Source organism: Labrus mixtus, chromosome 17 (genome assembly GCF_963584025.1).
Source record: "Labrus mixtus chromosome 17, fLabMix1.1, whole genome shotgun sequence".
NCBI lineage: Eukaryota > Metazoa > Chordata > Actinopteri > Labriformes > Labridae > Labrus > Labrus mixtus.
Genome location: NC_083628.1, coordinates 14,462,833 through 14,486,442, shown reverse-complemented (window position 1 = coordinate 14,486,442; position 23,610 = coordinate 14,462,833). Strand labels below are relative to the sequence as shown.

The following is a 23,610-nucleotide window of genomic DNA, read 5'->3' as shown; positions in this document are numbered from 1 at the left end:
GGAGAGGCCTGCGCTACCGTCAGGAGAGATTAACTTCTCCTCCACGTTACACACATCCACTTTCACCTCCTCTGTCACTTCTCCTGCTTCTCATCGGAGCGCTGCCTGCTTTCTTTAACGTTTGTACTTGTGTGTATGTTGTCTACATAACAGTTCATACCTCATATATTTCAGGTGACACGGTTTACACAGCGTTAGCTTTTTTTGGACTCTCCACAGATGCTGAGGGGTGAATGTGACCACATAGTAAAACAGAAGAGCTGAATTAAACTAACAGAAAAAAATGACCGAAAAAGCGAAGGGTCAGGATCATTTTCTCAAACACGGGGGTCTTTCTCACGCTTTGCAACATGAAAGTTGCAGTTTGCGATGTCCTCTCCTGTTAATTGACACTTTTCACTACTCAAAACAAACAGTATATTTACGATAGAGGTTTTAAACCTTTTATCAGACGATATAAAAATGTTATATCTTAATGGGTAATGGAAACTGGTATTAGGCATTATTTACGATGTTCTGCTTATGATGTAGACTAAACTTTAAACTGCATCTTTCTCAAAAATGGACATATTGAGCAGCAGTAGAAACCATTGTTATTTGCAGCTTGAAGGCATCCACAGGCTGTGCAGTAACACCGACCTTACAAGATCATCAGACATCACACTGTGCAAGATGGTTCTTGATTCCAATCTGTGTCAGACTGTACTGTGCTGAATCTGAGGCATGTGAGGTTGTGTGATGAATGGCTTGTTAATTCAAGCCATCTGAAGAACAAAATGGAATACAACTGGCAATACTCGTTTTTTGATGATGCAGCAAAAAAAAAAACACAAACAAGTCCGTGCTATAACACACTTAAATCTGATGATATGACACACCGTAAAATGATTTGAAATACATTTAGGAGTTGTGAAGGTGGCTGCTGTGCGGGGGGAGAATTGCGTTATTGGGATGCAGTTTATACTTGTTCACTGAAGTTAAAAATTGTCAGACAGTTACAGTTTCTCACAATAGGATCCCAGCTAACTATTTGTACTGACATCCTGAAGTTTCATTAGGTTTTTTGGATACTTTTGTCCAAGATTAAGAATAAGTGATAGCGTTTCCTCAGTCCGTCCTGTACCTGTTTTGATCTAGTTATTTTTACCTTAGTTTTTGGATCGTGGGGTAGGGCTAGGTGAGGGAGTCATGTTGTTGCTGTTTGATTTATGTTGATGTTAAAGCACTTTGTGATACATTATTGTATGAAAAGTGCTATACAAATAAAGTTTGATTGATTGGCGCGTAGCAAACCATGCGGGCTGTAGGTGTCGCGGCACCCAGACTTTTCACTGAAACGTAATTTCATCCCCCCACACTTTTTACTGAGGGAGTCATTGATTAAAACCTATTGGTCAAGTCAGATTGATGGAATGACAGTTCAGCCAATCACAGCCGTCTGACAAACCCAACAGGCCAGAGAAGAGTTGGAATATTGTACAGTTATGTGCTTGCAGAGACTAATCTTGATGTGTGTCTAAGAATCTTTTTTTACATCTAAGTCGTTCTCTTGGCCGTTTTTATTCGCTCCTGTAACTTAACGATCTGGCTAAAGTTCACTTTGCAGACATTTCAAATAAAATAAAAGTTTTTTACATGAATACAGGAAATAAAGCAAGAAAGGCAAAATAAATGTATTGTTTAAAGTGCAATCCTGGTGGCAAACTAACTGAAGTTAATCTAATTTAAGTCTGAATGCCCTTCTCTTTAAGTCCATCACCTGAAGTTTATAATGTATCTTTTCACGGCAAGATTTGAATCAGTAGGTAATTCATCTTAGAGACCAGAGTTGTTAGTGAAAGCTTCTAACAAAATCCAATGACATTTTTCAACATGTTTTTTGGTATTTCTGTTATGCAAATAGGAGGAGAGGCACAGAGACAGAGAAATATATTTAAGCTTAACCCCATTTTTTTAAAGTTATTTCCCCCAACATTATCTCATCCCTTTAACTGTTGCGCTGTTGTTTAGGATAGGGAATCACGTCAGGCTTCTATCTTAATGAGACAGGATGAAGGTGCACAGGTGAACAGTTTTGAGGTTTGTCATCATTATATCAGGATCAGAAATACGTTACTGATCTCTGTGGGAAACTGTTGTTGCTCTGGGGTAGATAAGATATGGTTATTTAACTATATCCTTCATATTTATTATTCATATTAACAGACTTCTTTATCTGACACTAGAATGTCTTAAGTCATTGAATAATACTATAGTAGGTGAATGGTGGTGAAAATAAGATCTTGGAATGAAGAGTTTCTCAGGAGTAAATCTTGAACAAGATATTATGTGCATATGTTTTCTGATGAAAATGTAAGCACTGTATTTTATTCTGAACTATATTGTTGTTGAGACTACAATGGGGGCTGAAGGCACGGGGGGATCTAGCCTTAAAACACTCACCCTTTTTAATTCGCTGCTCCACCCCTGCAAGATAGCCCAAAATGCCACTACATAAAGGGACCTTTAATGTTTTAGAGCAGCAGCAGTCACAGTTTGCTACATTTAACAAATAAAAATTGACATCTCAGGCAAAGCCTGATGCCAGATGTGAACTGCATTTTTTTTTTTTTTTTTTTTTAAAGTTGAGTATAATCCAGTCTGAATGTGGTCTGAACAGGGTCAGGGAGAAAGAAAGAGCATGTGTGAGCATATCAACTGTGACTTTGAACTCGGGGGTTCTCCAGCTGTACTGTATGTGGAGGGTCCTCTGGGCATAACATCGGACCTCTCCTGAGAATACACATGTCCCATAGGGCGTAACAGGGCATGGGAGTTTTCATGTTGAAGTGTGCGGGTACCGTATGTACATATACTGTGGGAGCAGGCAGTCACTGTGAAATAGTGCTCCCATGACGTGGGCAGCTGAGCTTCCAGTCACATCGATGACATAACACGTTTGATGTGAACAGGACCTATTGTTCCCTCGGGGCCACACAGAGAATATCAGAGGGCTGAAGAATAAGTTCTGAGGAAGATCAGTGTAATGCTAATGAAGAGCCCAAGAGCTGGTTAGGGATTACATGTGCTCCGTTGGGCCTTCATGCTCACATAATGCTTGGATGGACCTTCATGTTCAGAATACACAAGCGCGCACACACACACACACACACACACACAAACAAACACATGGAAAACATGACCACACATGCACAAGGTTACATTAAAATGCTTCAGCACATAAATCCATATACTTCCATGAATCTACACTTTTCATCACACAGTCCTATATGTGCACAATACCCACAAATACACGCTCACATGACCCCAATCTGCAGCAAAACATACTGCACAAGTGCTAAATAATTTACGTCTGACCTCATTGCACAGTTGCTAAAATGTACAGTATGCTAGAAATACACCGACAGAGCTTGAGCAAAGGTTTCCCTCTCGTTGCTTTTTTCTTACGGGGGTTTACAATCTGGATTTATGACCCAAAAAAAAATCAATCTGAAATAGATACTACTGTAATCTTTATCGCGTTACAAAAAACAGGGCACATGAGGACAAACTAAGGGACTTCTGCAATGGCAAACGGTGCAAACCCAGAGTTTCACACTCCTCAGCAGAAGCTTCAAAATGCTGCAGAGCGTCTTCTAACAAAGACGACACTCTGGGAGAACGTTATGCTAGTGTTGGCATCTTTCCATTTGCTGCCGGGAGATTCAGAATTAATTATCATAATTTATTTAATTTTTTTTTTTTTTTCGTGTTTGTTTTAATTCAATGAGTCACAAGAAATTACTTAAAAGTGTCTCAGGTCAGCCTCCCATTGTGTCCGGGATGATTCCAGAGCTCTGCGTAAAAATAAACGCCGGGCATGGGAGTTTCTCGCCCCGTTATCACACTAGATCATGAACCTTTAACACTTCCTCTTCTTTCCTTTCCTCACTGAGATACTTCTCTTTCGCTGTATCTATTTCTCTTCATTTGGGTTCTTCATAAGCTAATGTGAGCATCCTCCCTGCTTGTTATGTTGCACTAAATACTTTTATTGTGAAATACTCTGTGATTTGTCCACAATAGAAACAAACCATTGCTTACTTTGCATAGTTTTGCTTCCTTTGCACAAGTAGGACACAAAATTGTCTCTTTTGTGGGAAGCTTGAGTGCCAAAAAGTGGGACTGCTACCATGGCTACGTCTCTACCTTTTTCACCCAAAACCTCCAAAGCAGGAGTTTATTTTTTCGTTCCGTGACTTTTGGCTTTTTCAAAAACACAGATGTCTGTTGAATGTCACGTTGAGAAAGTCGTAAAGTAAGACCTTGGAATTCTAAAACACTCAATTATAAAAGGGGAAGCAGTTCATCTGCTTCACATAAAAACGTTCCTAGGTTTGATTTGACTGTATCAAACATTTCTAATAGTCTTTGGTCACTTGTAACAGTGTTCTTAAACGGCTCCTGCAGCACTGCACGGCGGATACATGTGAGCTGAGTTTCAGGTCTCAAGTGAGCAGGACTCAGTGGCAGAGAGCAGTAGGTGACAGTTACAGCAGCACAGGTTCTGTCATGTCATCTGTATCCGAGCAGGCTGCTCTGTCTGACATTGTGTACTCCTCTGTCCCTGCTTCACCCCCTCCACCACCACCGCATCCATTTGCCCTTGGTGTTCAGTCCACCAAAGGCTCCAGTCCTATGTTTAATCATTCAAGCCTTAACAGACACGGAACACTGGGGACTGAAGAGAGGACAATGGACGAGTGAGTGAGGAGAGAAGACAGTGGCACACAAGACAGGTACATCTTAGCGGAGGAAAAAAAAAAGGTAATCAAGTAGTTATTTAGAGGAACAACAGACTGAGAGAAAGGTGTGATCATGTGAGAAGAGGGAGAGGGAGAAGAGAACCCAAAGAAGTGCAAGTGACAGTGGGAGACAATTAGTGCTGCGGAATTAACGGGCCTTTTATCAGCGTGATCCTTTTGCTAAAGGGCTCGCAAAGCATGGCGGCGATAACAGTTAAATAGGCCACAAAATGAAGTTTTTAGAAAGGGCACTTTGGTCCGCTACGTTCTCCTACACGCATGTCAAAACCATTAACAACGCCATATACCTTGGTTAAGGGTTAGTGGTGTCATTAAGAGGACTCTGCACACGGTGTCCTTAACTAACACTAAGAGGGCGGAGGATGAAAGCCTGACAATCTGGAGATGCATAACTGGAAAACATTTTGTGGTATGTACTTTGCATTGAAATCCCCCAAAAGAGGTGAATCAGGGCTTAAACAACCATCTGCACTCATTTATTTAATAGGATAGGAAATCCTTTGTGAAGGAGCGAGTGCACCACCTGCATGACAAGATAAATGGAAGAGTTCCTCATATTCTTCTTTATTAAAGTGTGTATGTATTTAGACTTCAGACATCCATTTACCACAGACACTGCCTCTCTCCCTCCTCTCTCTTTTTGCCTCTTTGCCCCACCCTCCTTCTCCTTCTCCTTCTCCTCGCCTCGCCTTCCTATCCTCTGCAGTGCTCTGTGTCTTTCCTTTAATATAACTTCTGTGTATCTTGAAAAGCTGCCAGGAAATGTGCGGAGGAAATGTTCCTTTATTGTTTCCCTCTCTGCTTCCCCCGCTGGCTAAATGACATCAACACTCATGGAGTGTATGCTTAGCAATCAATACAGCACTCACTCATATTCAGGCCCGGGTTAGTATTCGAGGCTACGCGGCCTCGCATGTACACACATACACACACACACACACACACACACACACATGCATAACGGGGTGAGGGAGGGCGAGGGAAGGGGGATAACGGGGTTGCTATAGAAACTGTTCTCTTTCAGGTATGGAGTGTCAGGATGATAAAAAAAAAAGTAGCAATGAAGTATCACATTCAACATATCTGATGCCCTTTGATATTGTCTGAATGTACGCCTGCATAATACTGCAAACAAAAGCTGTCTTCTATATTCACTGTATTAACTGCATGATGAATGAACAGTTATTACAGCAAAGAAACACAGAGAGCGCGCACACTCCTGAATAAAACATTACAAAAAACAATATCAATACCCCCGAAACAATACACAGCACACTATACACTCAATACGATGCAGATGGTTTAAAACAGCTTTAGAGGAGAGTTAGTGTGAGCATGCTTTGCACACTGTGACTGATACAGTGGAAATGTGTGCATGGAGGCATGAAAATCCAAGGGAAACATGCATGTGAAATACTAGAGTTGTTCTGATACCGATGACAGAATCTGTGTCAGCCTCCGATACTGAACTAAAAATGCGATATCTTGCTGTCGGTGAGTACACCAGTCCATGCACAGATTTGACACGATGAGGAATTAGCCCCCCCAAAAACTATTTTTAAATACAGTGCATCTAAAACAAACAGAACTAGGGTTTTTGCTTACAGAGAGTATATTTGTGGTCAAAAGCCAGCGAAAGGTCAGAGTTAAATCAGCGTTTCTCCTCCAGTATTACCGTTACATATATTTGATCATCAAACTCCGATCAGATGAGTACTGTGTCTGCTAACTCTCAATTCTAGGTATGAAAAATGGGATTGAAAAATGTGTTTGGTTTGGAAAATCTCTATGAGGTTATGCTGATATACAATTCTGCTACACCCCTACCATGCTTGAACTGTTCAGAGATCATTGCAGTGCCTGTATGTCCTCAGGAACATTTTCGATTAGTCAAGAAGGCTGTCTCTTGTCTGCCAGACTCACTTATAATCTCAGGAGAGGTGCAAGAAAATCAGCCATGAGACCAAAAACACAAGTTCCCATCTCCCTCCCCCCCCCCCCCCCCCCCCCTCCCCACTCCCCACTCCCTATCTCTCTCTCCCTCTCCTTTCGCCCTCTGGCATTCAACTGAACGTCAGCTGGCACAGCCTCCCAGTCTGCCGCATGGAGACGAAGAAGTGGGAGAAGAAATGGTAGAATGGTGCAGGAGGAATATGATTAGGGGAGTGTAAAAGATTGTGCGCCCACCAAATCTACAGCTGTTTTCTTGTACTTTCATGTGGCGGAAAATGGGAAGCGGGAGACAAAAGAGAGGAGTCTTAAAAAAAAAAAAAAAAAAGGGATTGAAAACGAGAAAGTTACACAGCTCATTACGAGTAAAATGCTGCAGAAAGAGACTTCAGAAAAGCTGTTTGGAGCACCAACTCTCTCTCTCTCTCTCTCTGCTCTGCCTTATTTCTCCTTTGGTCTGTCACCCACCCACACAGCCATACATTCAGACATATGCATGGTGCAGGAAGATGAACCATCTAACCGACACACACACTTGGTTGAACCTGTACAGTTGAACATCCACGCCCAGCAGAGACCTTACAGTTATTGGCAGGACAGGGGTAGCTTTGAGTTCTCTCTTCAACCTGATTTAACCAACTTCAGGTCTGCTCACCAACACAACATAAGGAGGTATCCACACACATGCTCGGAACAAAAATATGATTTTTTTTTCTTATTTTTTTTTTACTAGCTGTGGTGCCTATCTCTGTCACATACCACATTCCACCCAAAAAAAAAACTTTTTTCACCAAAATACATTTTTATCGAGACGCCTACTCGGCTTTTTTTTTTTTTTTTAAATGCTTAAAAGCTTTGCGGCTCGAAACACCTTACACACAAGTGTTCCCACAACAACAAAAAAAAATCCTTTACACGAACTGAAGCAGGAACGAAAATGCTTGTGAAACAAATATAAAGACAAAGACGGTTAGGTTGAGGAGCATTTGGCATCAAGGTATAGGGAAGGATCTGATCCAAAATGTCTGTTGAGGTGGACATCTTATTGAAAGAATGAAACATGGACTTTGGATGGGATGCTCTCATATATTTGGTTTACACTCACTGATATGATCGGGGTTAAATCCACAAGAGAACTTAAAAGCATCACAAACTACAGCCTGCTAAAAACTTGAACATGAAGGCATAAATTGGATGACCGACCATTCTATTCTATCTACTGCATAAGATGTAGCTGATGTAGGTGTACCACTACTGTACCTACTAGAGTGGATACTGAGTGCATTGAGTTTAGAGCCACATGCACATATTCAGCAAGAGACTTGGATTCATGAAGATTAACGACTGATGGAGACACAGTGTCAATAAGTTAGGAATGGGTTCATTTTTATCACCAACACCTGGCAACCCCTCAGCAGGCGGCAGCCAGGAAAAGCTCAGGTTACTGTTAAAGCACACACACACGCACGCACAAAATCAATTTGTTTGACAAAGCACCACACGCTTCCCCTCTCCCAGTGTGTCTAACTGATCATGTGAACATATGTCTACATATGTTGCTCTACCGATAACGACGCTCGCATATGCACACTTACTTTAGGAAATGTGCATCAGTGAACTGAGGTCACAAATGGAAGTGTTTTCCTTGCACTCTGTTCGAATTCACACACACATTTTCACAAGCTTTTATAACCTTTTTTATTATTATTTTTTTTTAAAACCACACCATCAGAGACATACATCCGAGACCCCACCCCCCGTCCTCAACACTACACACACACAAACACACACACACACACACATCCCCAAACAGGTGGCTTTGCTACACCCAAGACACAGAGATGCTGAAGGTTGTTTTTTCCCCCCTCATTGAGTCCCAAAAGAGACAAAATGTACAAATCCTCCTCTTCTTTCTCACCTCTCTCTGTGGACGTCTGTCGCCTCCTGCAGCAGCTGCACAGACAGCTTTTCCCCAGCTGCTTGGCTATGCTAACCCTGAGCACTATATATAGAGCTCAACAAGAGCTAAATCAAACACAAACACACACTCAAGCCGGTGATGCAGAGACTGAGACACACAGCAGCAGTAAAGAGGACGCAGAGTGGTGATAAAGGATTAGTATTTACCGTGCGTGTTGGCTAGCACCGAAGCATCTTGACTGAGGTGTCGCTTACTCCTTCTTCCTCCTTGCTCTGATCTCCTCCCTTCTTCCCTGCTCTCTCTCTGGGTGGGGAATTGTCAAACGGCTGCAGCAGCAGCAGCATCAGTAGCAGCTCCAGGGCCTGCGTGTGTGTGTGTGTCTCTCTCTCTCTCTCTCTCTCTCTCTCTCTCTCTCTCTCTCTCTTTCCTCCGCCCCCTCTCCACAGACTCTCTCTCCTATCCTCCCTTTCTTCTCACTCTCTCCCCACCCCCGAAGACCCCTCCTCCTTTACACCCTTCCTCCTCCATCATTTTCTCCTTTTCCCTTTTCCACGCTCTCCCTTTCTCTTCCCTCTGCTCAATTCCCCCCCCTTTCTCTCTCACGCTGTACACATGTGCAGCGATCTGCGGAAATCCACTCTGTTGAATTAATCAGCCAGCTCCACTGCTACAACCGCCAGCTACATCACAAAGCATCAGGACTGTTAGGTGCTAGTAGTATCATTGGCAATGCGAAGCAGACATCTTGGGAGTCTGGGATACAAATAAGGGTGGTTTTATTGGAAAGCTGCCCTGTTGTCTGGACCTTGCCTGCCTGTCTGCCAAATTGAGTGAAATGACAGCAGCCTGCATGATGCTGCTGGACAGACTCAGCCCCCCCCCCCCCCCCCCCATCCTCTCCCCCCTGCACCCCAATGTTTATCTTCATGACAGTAATTGTCATAAACTTGACTGATGCCATTTTTGCTATCATACCCACTTTATTGATGGAATTAATAAATAGTCTGTACTTTTAGTGGGGAGGATTTGTTTTCCATCACTATGTGGATAATTGCACAATCAATACAAATCAAATGTTGTATAGTGTACAATTTCATCTCAGAGCTCTTAAAATAGACGGTAATTAACTGTAAAGGTGTATGTCTGCTCTTGGAGCATGAGTTCATACTAGTATAAGGGCTGCTCGATTACGGCAAGGATCATTATCACGATTATTTTTGATCGATATTGAGATCACGATGACTAAACACGATTTCTCATTGATTTGACGACATCTGCTTCCCACACCCGACAGCACTGGAAACGAGGGGAAACCTCAATGAGCCTTTCGAGAATAAATAAACGTTTGAACATGTATATTTAAACACCCTTACCAATTCAACATTTTTTTTAAACAAGTAAAATGTGAAAATAAATACGTGCAAAATATACAACTAATAATGAATAAATAATAATGAATGAACTATGTTTTTGAGGTAGTGATGATGGACTCTTGTGGCCCAAATATAACAACAAACACTTTGAAACATTAACCAAACATGACAGAACCTCTGGACAAAACGGACCACTGGAAGCAAAAATTGTAACTGAAATTGAAACTGGACTAATTTCCCAGCCCTAGTGTATGCTTGTGACATTGCAGCAGTCAGTGTAAATTACATTACACGGGTTAAGTCTTCATTTGACTCCGTAGTGTAACTCAGCCTATTATCAGAGCTGACATAAATAAAGAGATCCAGACATCTTTATTTTACCTCCCATCTGAATGTAATTACTATTCTGCACCGTAAACAAGGGATTTTATTGTGAAACAGGATAACAGCATCTTTTAATTGATTGTTGGATGTAGTAATTTATGCATGTTATATATATGCATGTTCATTTTAATTTTGCTGGGGCCATTTAATCATAAAAGCACTTTTTTTTTTTATTATAACAGAGCATCCAGATTTACAAGGCAGGAGCTACGCTGGCACTGCTATGCTGTACAGACATTTTTAAATACTCTATGTGCCATAAAAGAAAGTACAAATCCACACCAGGAGTCAACAGCCATGCTAACATTAGCAGGTTATATGTTTACCATGTTGGCCATCTTCACAATCACACGGTGGAGGTTAGCATGCTATGTTTGCTAATTAGCATATAAACACAGTAGGCTACAGCGGAGGCTCATGGCAATATCACTTCATGATGAGAAAAAGGCCTGCAAAACTAAAAGAAATGAAGACCAACAATGACTAATCATGGAGTCCTTTGTGCATGGATAATATCTTAAATAAATGTTGTGAATTTAGTAACGCCTCTTTTTCTTAAGCATGGAGTTCACGCCTCACATTTTACTGAGGCTACAAACAGTCATTGTTTCATACTAGAATAATTCCTATCATTTTACTCCAGTAATAGCACCCCTGCTGAGGTATTCAGATGTTATTGTGGATCTTTTATTTTAAAAAAAAACATACTGTTAGCACAGCCCAGCATGTTTTTTTTTCTTTCTTTTTTTAGACTCTACATGCATGGAAATGTGAGGCTTAATTTTATCCCCATGCAACCAATTATTCCATTTACAGTCTGTTCCAACTCTAATCCTCACAGTTTCACAGCTTTTAGCCTTTAACTACAACACAGACTACTTGCTATCACACTGCCTCCACTGCCTTGTCATAAGGACTTATTATATCATACTGACATCAGCTTACGTGTGGGGGCACACGCGTGTCTGTGCATGTGTCTGTGTAAGTGTGGGTATACCACAGATAGCCCCTAAAATGATTTAATCCGGTTAAGGAGATTTTCAATTAATCCAGGAGGGCCCTGCGTTTTGACAGTGCAATATTTTTAGTATTTTCCTTTTGATGCAACAGAATTTATCCCCCCCCCCCCCCACCCCCTCCACTTTTAAAGGCTTGTAGGATTCAGCGCTCCCACGAGATGGACCGCACATTTGTGTCAGATACTTGTGTCCGTAAGTATACCCTCTGAAACCAAGCCAGGGCTGGATATTTATGTAACTATCTGTCTCTGTATCACTCAGACCCAAAAAAATAAAACATTTCTGCCATCATACACAGAGATTTTCCCCCATTCTTTTTTTTTTTTAAAGCTCTACAGCTCAAAAAAAGGATTGAACTGCAGTTTCACAGGAAGCAGCACCATTATATACCACAGTTATCTGCATATCAATGTGTTCCAGGCACTTAGAGAAAGGAAGTATAACTCAGTTCAGAATTTGTGTATGGAATGAACTCACAGAAAATGTCTGCAATTTGATTATGGACTAGCATGGCCCCTTCCTGACACACATCACATCTACTAAAATGACTGCAGACATGAAGCTACACAGGCCAGACCAGGAGCTACATCCTGCCCCTCTGCCTGGGTGTGCTGCTTAAGAGGTAAAAAGCACAGAAAGATGAAGTAAAGAAGGGAAGAACGATGGAGAAAGAAAAGCAGACAAAAGTATGGCCAAGAGGGGAAGTGTAGTTTACATGAGAAAACAGAGGTGATGCTGGGGGGAGCTGAGAGACATATAAGTTGAAATTAAAAGTTATACAAAGCTGCAAAAAGAGGCTCACTAATGGGAGAATCTCTACAGGCCCGACAGTGGAATATAATACTACTTAAACTAATACTACTCAGGCATAAATCAATGTTTGGCAATGTAATAAAAAGTTTAATTTATTTTCATTGTCACTTAGCCATCGCAGCGTACATGAACAGTTTGATGACTTTCTTCCAATGTTTAGGGGAATTTGCTCTATGCTCTATATAAACTAAAAGAAACAATCAACACAAAGGGATACAATTGATTATTTATATGTGATTTTCTTTCATGCCTGTTACCTCCAGGGAGATATATGAACACCACAATGAGTTGAACACAGAAAAAGGGCACACCCTTTGTCCTCATAAAAAAAAGGCACAAACCTCCTTACAACTAGCTTTAAATCAAATGCGGTTTCTCTGAGTAAGAACATTATTTAACATTTGGGACACCTCAACAAAATACATACAACACGTACAAGGCGTACAAGAACACATTTTAATAAGGAAGTGTTGCTTCACACATAAAGTAAGAAAATGTATGATTTGAACTCATTAAGTAGGATGTGTGTATTTAAATTCAGTGGATAATGTTTTATATTTTGGAGGGAGATAAGTATTTTTTCCTCTCTCAATAATTACATTTTTACAATAACATAAAATTAATTTTCAAAAAAACAACAACAATGTAACAACTTAGCAGTTTGATCAACAAGGTTTATTTTACCTGTGTTGCTAATTTTTCAAATTCAGCTTCACCACCATCTGTTGTTATTTGAATTAGATGCAAACAAGCTAACTAGGCTAATCTGTAATTCTTACACCTTACGTCTGTCAATTCTTCCTTTGTAGAGCTACTTGGAGGTTTGTAATATGCCTTGTGAGCAAGACAAATCTTCAAAGCAGGACTCCTTTATTTCATGGCTTTGTTTTTATTTGGGGGTTTTTTCCGGATGAATTTTTAAAAAGAGTTCAACTAGAAGGCCTTTCTTTTCGCTCTTAGTACTTGAGCAACAAGACAATAAATTGAAAGGGAAATGGACTGAAAAAGGAAAGATAATCTAGTTAAGCCATCTGAGAGAACCCTGTCTGAGCTGAATCAAATTAGGAAAAGCCTAAACTCTGCCTGTCTTATATCAGTTAAAACAGACATGAGAGGCCAAACAATGTGGATATATTGAGGGTGGTGGTGGTATTATTGTAGCATTTTTATATTCTAACACAACTACTATTAACTCTGGTCTGTCTCCCATCTATGATTAGGGGGAGTTCGAATGGAGATTACTGGGTCAGCTGAGACAACACAGACTATTAGGGATTATTGATCAGATGCTGTTCCTCTTCACACTGGGATGGCCCATGTCATCATGAGGACTATCATCACCGTGGGCCTGCTACAAGCAGTACACAATTGTTGCCATAGGGACGGTGTGCAGAGAGACAGCTGTGGCCTTTTAGCAGCATACAGAAGGTCATTTCTTACCTAAGGTACCGACTGACTGTCTGTCACAGATTGTTTCCAGGCAACCCATCTAAAGCTTTGTGTGTTTTTGTTCAAGGAAACAGTCCACCTGCTCAGCTCTTCTTGCCATTTAGGTAGAAGGGAAAAAACTGGAAGAAAAGAGAGAGAATCTGGCCATAGCATAACAGTGCAAGAAGAATTCAATGAAATATGACATGATTTGTACTTGTTTAGTTTTACATTTTTGTTATTTTCAGTGTTTAGAATTAATTTCCTGTTTTATTTTGTATTCATACCTCGTGCTGCTTTAATCCCTGTGTAAATCTCTGGTATACATTTCTAGAGCTTCCTGTTTTATTTTGTCTCATCTTTCCCCGGTGTTGCTTGTTTCCCTTGTGTGTTTCCTTATTGTAATATTTCCAAGTTTAGTCTTGAGTGTTTCCTGTTTTATTTTGTAATTTCTTACCCTTGTGTTTCTCTCTTTCCTGTCTCTTTTGTTACTGGCCCTTTCCGAATAGTCACAGTTCAGTATGCAGTGTGTACTTTTCAGTATGGAGTTTACTGAACCCTCGTGGTCATTCAGTATGCATTTTTTGGGTCCACCTCAGTATACTGAACATTTCAGTATGGATACTAACTTCCGGGTTTTGTGCAGTATGGATCGGATGCATTATTTCAGGAAATGAATTGTATTTTACCACCCACAATGCTGTGCGAAGTTAAACGTAAAACATCACTTCATGTCCGCCTCCAAATCAAAACAAACGAGCGGGGATTAATAGAATACATTTTTGATCTAGAGTTAAAGTCCCGACTGAAATCGCTACTTTTAATTAACAACAGAAAATTTAAAAAATGTCTGCATTATTATAAAACCTTTCCCCCTCTATTTAAATAATGATTTCACTATTTAAATGCGTCTTTATTGGTTTATTTTAATTTATATTCTGTATATTATTGTCTTTCATTTGTACTTTCCTGTATGTACTTTATGATATTTAATCAGTTTTTTACTTGATTTACATTGTGATATTGTTTTTTTTTTACCTGACTGTATATGTGCATTACTCGGGAATGCTTACTTCGGGTAACGTAAATGACGCCACTTCCTTACTGAATGAATCAGATGAAGTAGGAACAAATATCTGCCTACTGTGCGCGTCTACTGAATAGTAGGTACTAAACAGTATACAGCACGGATAGTAGGTACATTCTTGACTTCTCTGTGTTTCTTTAGTGTTTTCTGTTTTATTTGGAAGTTCTTTCCTTTGTGTGTTTCTGGTCTTACTTTCTCCCTTTGTCTGGTTTCCCTCCAGTGTTGATTATCCTGATTGTCTTCACCTGTGTCTGATTACCCCTGTGTCTATTTAGTCTCTGTGTTCCTTCGCTTTCTTGTTGACAGTTTATTGTCAGACATAATCTGTGTTCCTGTTGTTATTTTCCTTATGGCTCTTGATTTGGAACTGAAAACCCTTTATTTTTTACTTTTGCCTTTTGTTAAAATAAATCTTTAGTTTGAATCCGCAATTTCTTCACAACTCACACTCTTAAGATTACACCAACAGGTTCCCCAAACCTTGATTTCCGTTGGCTTTTAATAACAGTTTTCTTCCACAAACACAGGAAATAATGATGTTTCATGCACTGATATTTGCTAGTTGCAAAAAGGCTGCAAGTAGCGTTCTTTGCATTTCAATGTGGCCTTTTTTTTTTTTTTTTTAAAGATCTGTGTTGGGCTTCTTTTTTTTTTTTTTTTAACCTTTACTTAATAAGACAGTGGAGAGAGTTGGAAATCAGGGAGATAGGATGGGTCATGACACACGGATAATGAGCCCTGTGTTGGATTTAAACCCACGGAGTGTCACCCAACCACAAGGACATTTGGTGCTTCCAATATGGCACATTTTGAGTATTTAAAAATTGTTTTATGTAAATATTCGTACTCCAAAACTGTGATCAATCACAGCCTCTTCTTTGATCAATCATGATCTTTTTTTTTTATCAACTGACAGCACTTGTAACTATACAACAGAGGCATTAAGTTTTTCATGAAGTGGGTGCTTAAAGATGCCAAGTCATACAATTGTACACAAAAGTTTGGCCCTCACCTCAACAGTTTTACTCTGCGACAAAATTAGCATGCAAACTGTTGCAGCACTGAGTTTGCATTATTTGGGATAGTCCCTGCATATACTACTGATAGACAGGCAGATGCACAGACTGCTAACACGACATTGAACTAAGATCAAATACTCAACCTCACAGGACCAGAACCATGAACACTGGACCAGATTGTACATGAACATTTTACACTGACTGGGATGCTGCCAATTCTGGTGGAAGCATGGTGGACTATAGTTAACGTTGGCCTGATAGTTTACATTTTTTAGGCAATTGCAAAATGCAGAATAAATTATGATGGATCAGTGCTGTTTCAATATAACATCATAAAGCTCCTGAACTCACTTAAGACAGTATGGCGTCCCAAATCGAGAAATGGGACCATTTTCCATGGGAGAGCTGGGGAAACCGCAGAGCTGAGTGACATAACTTTGGGTTTTTACAGTGAATGAAGCCTTGCCTTTTGTTGGATAAGACAGCTGTAGATAAACGGGGGAATCGGAGAAGACAGAGTGGGGGATAAAATGCAACAAATAGCCTCAGGATGGAGAATTAAACATGCGACCTGTGCAGTAAAGACTACATCATTTTTAAGTGTTATCATGTAATTACAGTTCATGCAGCCACTATCAGGTACCACCTAATACTCTAAAATGTGTTTCTTCTTCCAATGGTAACTGTTACATTATGCAAGACGTTGGACAGAATGTAGCTGACAATAAATATCTTTGTAAGCAGGAGAGGGCGGGGGGATTTGTCATGGAATCCATCAATTTAAAGCATAACTAACTATCTGGCTGATCAGCCATCTAGATTGTGCCAGAGTGTTTTCTTTCCTGCCAGCGTAACTCTTAATCTTATAAATTCAATCTTGATAGATTTTGTCTGCATCCCTTCTGTCTTTTGGCAGTTCTGCCAACACATTTAACCCTAACCTCACCATGTGCTCCCTTTTTTAAAGCAAACATTAAAACAGAAATCATCTGGTATGAAAGTCAGAGATGATGATTGTTATACTTCTCTCCTTTTTCATCGCCTTCAAACAGTGTAAGCCCATAGTATATATCTGCATGAGCAAACCTAGAAGAGAATAAACACTCCTCCATGACTGAGCTTTTCTTAGTTCCGCTGATCCATAGCTGAGTCTGTCTTTGCATGAATGACCATGATGCAGTCTGTGATACTGTAGCTGTCAGCAGTGACAGTAAATAGACTTCCAGGCACCCAGCTGGACTACCTCCAACCTCCCGTAAGAAACAAACACACACATACATAATTACATAACATTATTGAGTTATGTTGCTGACTGCTGCATGTTAGCTATGATGACAGACAACAGGGCAGGGACTGTGCCAACGTTCTGGCTGTGAAGACGGACAAAATCTCACACTGGGCAGGTTGCCATACATGTCTCTATTTGAATAGAAAAGGTGTTAGAACAATCAAGAGGGTAAACACTAAAGAGTGAACAATGTTGAGTTATATTTGTGATTTCTCGTCTCATTTGGTGTCTCATCCTGGGAGATTTATTCACATAATATTTGTTTTTTAGTGGGGGAAAAAGGGTGATGGAGGGGAGTGTGGTTTATTTTAGATTTGTACTACGTCTTGATAAGAAGGCAACAGAAAGGTGAGTGTTGAAAATGATCTTTGATACTGCAGTAAATATGAATTGATAAATGCTTCTTTAGCGCATAAAATAGGGAAGCCAAAATGCTTTCAATCACAAACCAAATAAGATGTTATAAACTTCTTATAGTCTGACAGATACACTGGTTTTAAACATTACCTTGTTTGCAAAAGCTGGCTGGAGCTCGAGTGTGTTCTGCTCTGTTTAAGTATTGCAAACCGTTGAGGCTGATAACAGCAGTAGCCATCATGCTCTGTCAGTTCCCTTCTGACAGTCTGTCCAAACTCCCGCAAATGGGCGTGTTGCCAAGGCGACGGCTCACACACCTTGTCATCGGAAACCACCTGGGGGAGGCCTCTAAAGGACAAATTAACTAAATACACAAACGTATGCACGAACATACAGTGTTCGGGAAAATATGCATGGCCCCATGCACGAACACACCAAGCCGCATGCCCCGCCTTATCTCTCTTTTACACGACATTACACGTGCCCACATGTCTGCATAACCAAGACCAAACAGAGGGAGCATATGTGCATAGGGCCGGGGCGAGTCACACCAATATACACAGCTGTGCCCTTGAAGAATAAAAGCTGCTGCAGGGACAACAATGCACTGCACTCCCTGACACTCCCTGTATAAAGTATGTTAGTACAACCATAGTAACATCTTTATGGTTTCAATATCAGATAAGAGTCGAAGCAAAGATATGTTTTGTTCTTATTTGCAGGTGAAAACAAACTACTAATACGTTTTTGAACATTTCAGGGTGGTTAAGACATATAAAAAACAATGTGTGTGTCTATGTAAGGAAATAAGTTTACCAGTTTCCTGTACTGCTGCTTCTCTTGGCGGAGCGTGGCTAGTTCAAGCTTAAGAGCTCGGTTTCTCTCCTCCAGTAATCGAAAGCGGTTCGCACTGTAGACCAATTGTCCAGAAACTTGCTGAGATGAAACTTCATATCTTGTCTGCAAAGAATAAACAAACAAAAAAATTAAAAGAAGGGAAAACTAAGGTGAGGAAAAAGATGACCAATCAAATAAGACTAAATTTAGACAGTAACCAGACTACTAGTCTGACACCATGCTTGTAGCTCTATGTGGCCGTACTTGGTAAAGCTGATGTACTCATAATGAAGGCGCTAACAAACTGAAGCTAAGCATTTAGTAATGTTTACCGTGCGTACTGTCGTAGTTCTTAGCTCGCATCATTAGCTTGCTACCTTTCTCTAGTTTGCATTAAACACAAAGTACAGGAGAATGCATTAAATTCAACTATGGGTGAATAACCAATTCACTTCAAGGTGGACATTAACGGAACACATACAGGATTACCAAAGTCTTTAGGATACATCATCTAAAATCCATTAAGATTTAGAAATATGTCTATATAAATGGGGGGGGGGAAGAACTGTTGGGGGCGCTAGACACAAAATTAGAATAACAAGTGCCAAATGATTTATCACCCTGGTCATTCTGGACATTGGTAGCAAAATGGCAACAAAAAAAAAAAAAAAGAAGTCGTACTTGAAACAGTTGTTGAGATAATTCAGACAGAGATGAAATTGTTAAGAAGCAGAGCGACTGATGTCGTTAAGAGTAAACACACGGAAGAAACAGACTAACGTGATCTATGACAAAGAACAAAAGGTCGCTGTCAATCCTGCCTACAGCGATGCACTCCGGCTTTAGTTCCATCCTGTGGGGTCAGCCATAGGAAAAGGATTACCAGGCCTGAAAATGAAGCTGCTACTGCAACAGGTTTTGAAGGATTTGCCACTCAATGTTGTTGTTTTTTTTTCCCCCCCTTAGAAATGTTCTTGATGGGATTGAACCCTCCATGGAAATAGAGTGCATATCTGTAATAGACAGTCTGGTAGCTTCTCTTGGGGTCTGCAAAAAGTTTCTCCAGATAGTTTTCACTCACGCCGGACATCAATTTAATGGCACTTTTGAGTTTGCAGTTGTCTTGTTTTGGAAGAGGAATGCTCTGCTGTCAGTCTTGTACTTTTTTTTAAAAATAAATTTAAAATCACTTTGCCACCACGGCTGCTGATAGAGGAACCAAGCAGATGTTTTGCTGAGGTAAGGATAACTGTAACTCTGGCTGTGCTTTCATGAAAAACCCTTTAAGGATGTGAGGATGGCCTGTGCGCTGTTCTGTGTCAGAGGAAGAAGAAAAAAAAAAAACTCTCCCTGTAAATTCAAATTGGATTTGATGCTCCTCTCCAGGCTGCTCTGGGTTATATAAATGAATGGCACAGAAACATTTAAGTGCTACAATCTGAAATCCTAAATGGGATGTAGTCTACCATTTGCCTCCTGAAAAAAAGCACATTTAGTCAGCCTTATCAATCCGACATTACCACGGCTATAAAAGGAAAACATCACTGGGCTGCACATGAGAAAGCTGTGCTACACTCATCTGAAGCCTCTTCACAGTTTTTTGTCTCTACCTCGGCCCTCTCCAGAAAAAAAAAAGGACACATACTTCATCCAATTGGAGGAAAAACTACAGGAAATGTGAAAGTATGAGCCCATGATCTCTTGTCAGTGTAGTTACCCCTGAGAGGACAAGCTAACAGATGGTTCTAATATCAGTTTTTGTTAGACTAAGATATCAATTAGCATGTTACCAGAGAATTTAGTATCTTGTCAGCTGCACAAAAGAACTCGCACGCATACAGTACACAACAGCCAGGTCCCTTGACGGGGAACCAGGCTATCATTATTCACTTGACAAATACGGAAAACAAAGTTGCAGGAAATATGCTTGTTGTTTACACAGACAGCCAGAGCTACCGGAGCCAGACTGATGGACCTGCCAAGCAGACAGAACGACGGCCAGATCCACCTGCTAATAATACAGTAGATCATGCCAAGCAGACAGGCCTACTGATAGACCCCACCGGTGGTACTACAGTGGACTTTCCAAGAACAGACAGAGAGACGGGTGGACCTGCCAACCAGTAATACGGGTTTTTTCAAAACAGACTAACACGTTCAACAGCCTATTGAGAGCGAGATATTCAGACATACGGCCGGACATCCATGTGAGAAGTGATGCACAAGTTATTAAGACCAGAAAACCACTGATACAAAGTTTGAAAGTGAAAAAAAAAACAACAGGAAATCACATCTAGCTCGAACCCTTAAATGTTTCTAATCCTTCTGAGTTCTTATAACGGAAAAACAATCAAATAAATGTATTCAAGTGAACTGAGCAAAACAAAGTTTGAACACTCTTAACTCGTCATGGCTACATAATGACTCAGTGTAGACATTTATAGTCCTATAAGCTGTCAACACAGGCTGCGACTGCCACCGGTCACTCATTGGACAGGGCCCAATCTGTGCTGTCCACTTGTAAGACATCATCACCGTACTGAGGGAGCTGCTAAAGCTCGCTCCGACAGCAGCTGCGTCACAGTTAGGGAATCATGACGCACTCGTATGCTCGGAGGGTTGTGGGGTTGGGGGGGGAGGCAGCAGGAAAACCTGACAAACATCTCTTGCTAAATGTGTGCCGGAAGGGGAGGAATTAAAAACATTTTTTTTAAAAAAGGACACAGTGAAAGGTGACACATTCTGGGAAATGTATCCACTCCCAAAAGGTGAGTTGGCTCACACACTTTCATAACTCTTATCTTTTGTGTCACAGGGGATATACACATGGAACACTGACACACACACACACACAGGTATTTGGGTCAGTTATTCCACTTATTGTATTTAATATTGTTGGGGGAAAAAACAGGTAATGCGTGGAAAGATAAGCAAGGGAAAAAAAAAATCATTTATGAGATTAAATAAATGTATATGCAGACTTACAAAGAATAGAGAACCCTGCAGCAGTCACCTTGAGACTCTGATCAAACAAAGGATTTTCCTTTCGTGTGTGTGTTTAATACCAGGGTTTTATCTTTGTAGTCATCTCAGTGGGACTAGCACACAAACAAAAAATAATAATTTCCAGGTGCTTGTCTACATCTGTTACAAAATCTCATAAGTTGCTCCTATCCAGCGCTGCCGAGCATTTTATTAAAAAACGCCCTGTTCCTCTGTTGTTTCTTTTATTAGTGAGAAGAAAACTACTGTCAGCTTGTCAAAGTACATCCTCCAGGGTTAAGCAATACATGAACTATAAATGTTGTTTTGAGCAGGAGGTAAGAAAAGGACTGAGACAGCATTTAGGAAATGTGAAAACTAGGCTGTTGTGGAAACAAGACTCACAAGCCCTGCAACTGTTTACAAAAGGAAGCCCTGGGAAAAGAAATGTTTGAGGTAATCTCTACTCAACAGTACGTGCATGTCCTACCCAGTGATAGGGGCGTAGAGCACACAGAGGAAGTCTACGATGAAGGAAATGTGACCACACGTTTCTTAATAAACCTTCATGAGACGGGAAAAGCGAGGGAACTTAAATGTGTGGTGTGTAAGGAGGGTATTCTGATTGTGCTCCTCAGTTTCAGTGACACAGTGTAAGATGCTTTGAACACTTGTAAATCATAATGCTGAGGTCGGATCGCTGATAGCCTAGCGGTTGTGTCGCGTGCCCCATGTGTAGAGGCTATCGTCCACGTTTCAGTCGCTGTGGGTTCGAAACCGACCGTAGCCCTTTGCTGCATGTCATTCCACATTCTCTCCTCCCAACATTACCTGTCTCTCTTCAGCTGGTCCTCTCCAATAAAGGCAAAAATAGTAACAGTAAATGTAACAGTAAAACAAGGGCGGTAGCAGCATGGTGTTCAGTAAGATTTTTAAGAATGTTCTCGTTACTCCCTACTTTTGATCTAAAGTCAGCTTATCAATTTATTTTTATTTTCCTAAAATCCCTCCTGAAAGACAATGAACTGTGTTTGTGTAGTTTTGCATGTTGTTTGTCTACATGGTGTTGCCGTATGTCGTGCGTCTTCTGAACACAAAGCAAACCTCCTAAAGATCTGGCAGTTCATTTAGTCGTGGTAATGATGGCTACCGCAGAGCAGGATGACGATTCTCCACCCGAGCACCCATGGCAATATCTTAAACCCATGTTTGAAATGTGAATTTTTTCTCACTGTGTAAAGCCTGGCTGACATTTTTGCCTGCTAATCGGGTATTTTTGGTTGTTCCTATTATTGCCCCTTTTATTTATTTCAGAGCTACAGATCTGTAAATCTACTGCATGTGACTTTAAAACATGTAAATAATGTTTCCTAAAGAAACATAACGTAGCAGAATGTACACACATGTATCCTTGACTGTACTCAGCAACAATGGAAAGCAAATGTGCAGCATTTCCAGTACACCCTGAATTCGGCCAACAAGATTACAGCAGACCCTCTGCACCCCCTTTGCAGCCCGACTTTTGACTTCAGGGCGGAGGTACAGCAAGTTCAGGATGAGGACCAAAAGAGCCATTACATCCTTTGTTACCTTGCAGTATTCTGCTGCTTAATAAGCTCTGATTATACAGCATGAACTTGGCACTCTGCAACTTGCTACTGAAATCCCTCATTTAATCATGTGATGATTTGTTGATATATGTTTGTTTGTATGCTCTCGTTGCAAGGCAAATTCCCCTAGGGGCAATAAAGGTTTCATTCATTAAAAATTTTGAGACTCTTTTTCAGCCAAGCAAGCACTCGGGGGCGCAGAAAGCCTAGTGGTTAGTGAGGGCGGCCCATGTACAGAGGCTAATAGTCCTCCAAGCAGGCAGCCTGGGCTCAAATGCGGCCTGTGGCTCTTTTCCCGCATGTCATTCCCTGCTCGCTCTCTCTCGCTCTCTAAAATAACGGCTTAAAAACCTAAAAAAAAAAAAAAAGCACTCCAGCACTTTAACTCAAGTAATAATTTGACTGAGAAACTTTTACTTGTATTGGAGTCATATTTGAACAGACGTAATGTGTACTAAGTCCAACCCAGGTCATCAGCATAACAGCATATTAGCCTCCAAAACCTCAAAGTCAAAGCTGCTTTATAACTGGGTACACAAGTTAAAGTACATAACTACTATGATGCCCACATAATACCTTTATATTTCAAACAGCCGAGCAGCATCACTCTGGTAGTCAATGAGAACTCCTAGAACACATTTATCTGTTATTTTATTTGATCTGATTTCAAAGTAGCAACACCAAAAAGATACAGGAAACGACATGTCTGTGAATTGTGTGACCTGTACATCACTGTT

At 40.7% G+C, this 23,610-nt stretch overlaps 1 protein-coding gene across 7 annotated transcripts in view; it reads right to left on the bottom strand.

Moving 5' to 3' along the window:
* Nucleotides 1-9,157, bottom strand: part of rimbp2a (RIMS binding protein 2a) — a 52,566-nt gene extending 43,409 nt beyond the window's left edge. For 3 of the 7 annotated variants that reach the window (XM_061062107.1, XM_061062108.1, XM_061062110.1), the window contains exon 1: nucleotides 8,883-9,155. The gene's annotated coding sequence lies outside the window, so the exon portion shown is untranslated. Of the gene's footprint in view, nucleotides 1-8,882 lie in introns of all 7 variants that reach the window. The other 4 variants (XM_061062105.1, XM_061062106.1, XM_061062109.1 and 1 more) reach the window with 3 other exon arrangements.
* Nucleotides 9,158-23,610: the final 14,453 nt, after the last annotated feature.